We start from the raw sequence: 1,390 nt of genomic DNA, 5'->3' as shown, positions 1-1,390 counted from the left end.
TGTCGTCTAAAGCGACTTTGGGGGGCGGGGGGGGGGGGGGGGAGGGTCGTACCAAGCCAGTAAGTCGGTCAATCAGCGTACGGCAGTATGGGTCAGTACGTTGGAGTGAGACGAAGTCAGTAGACGGAAGAAAGTCAACTGAGGCACCCGACTGTCTCGGGCTACTGGGCGTGGGCTGAGACGTGTGGCTAGATGGTGACGTGACTACCGAAGGTGAAGCATGGGCGTATGGAGACCGCGGGCAGCGCGACAAAGCGTCGGCATCTCGATGTTGTTTGCCTGATCTATACGTGACAGTGAAGTCATATTGTCACGTACGAGTTTGTACCGCTGTGGACAAAATGACGTTGGTTGGGGAAGAAGAGGCTGAAGTGTCTCGGAGCTCGGTAGATGGTGTCACCCTGGCCACAGAGCTACAACCCTCTGTATATATTGTAAATACATATATTTTCTCCCCGTAACATTTTGGTGGAGGTGCGGGGTAATCTCGCCACAAGCCGGCCCTGGATCTTCGCAGCGGGCGTCACATCGGTTCCGCTGTTATGGCTACTGACGCTGCCTCCGACGCTCACGCTGCCTCCGCCACTCAGACACCGGCGGAAGTGGTACTAACCCAGCTACGTCACCCGGGAATCTTCACTGGCACTGGCAAGGTCGACGTCGAAGACTGGCTGACGTCGTATGAGCGCGTCGGTAAGCACAACAAGTGGAATGCCACACATTTGCTGGCCAACCTGATCTTTTACTTGGGAGGAACCGCGAAGGTATGGTTCGAGACGCATGAAACCGAAATTACAAGCTGGGACTCCTGCAAGGAAAAGCTACGCGATCTTTTCGGAAGGCCTGTGGGACGTCAAATGGAGGCCAAGCAAGAGCTAGCGTCTCGTGTCCAGACACCAACCGAATCATACGTCGCGTATATTCAAGACGTTCTGGCTCTCTGCCGTAAAGCGGACGCGGACATGCTAGAGGCCGATAGGGTTGGACACATCTTGAAGGGCATCGCAGACGATGCGTTCAACCTCCTGCTTTGCAGGAGCTGCTCAACGGTCGAATCCATCATAAAGGAATGCCGGAATTTTGAGCAAGCGAAGAGCAAACGCATCGTACAACGCTTCGACCGACTTCCCAATACGGCTGCCACTTCCTCCTGCAACGACCCTCCGGCATCACATCCGCCTGCCACGCCAAGCTTGACACAGGTCATCCGCCGCGAACTTGAGGCTATGGCTCCAAGTTCTCACTGTCCCCATACGCACGACAACATGACCATATCGCTCATTCAAGCTGTTGTCTGCCAAGAAATTGCCAACATGGACATCCAGTCTGCCGTCCGCCCACGTCCCACCCCTACCACTCCTGTCATTGCCTCTGCTGCACCTCGCCAGTC

The sequence above is a fragment of the Dermacentor silvarum genome, chromosome 3, assembly GCF_013339745.2.
Source record: "Dermacentor silvarum isolate Dsil-2018 chromosome 3, BIME_Dsil_1.4, whole genome shotgun sequence".
In the NCBI taxonomy this organism is placed as follows: domain Eukaryota; kingdom Metazoa; phylum Arthropoda; class Arachnida; order Ixodida; family Ixodidae; genus Dermacentor; species Dermacentor silvarum.
This window is presented reverse-complemented; position numbering follows the sequence as displayed.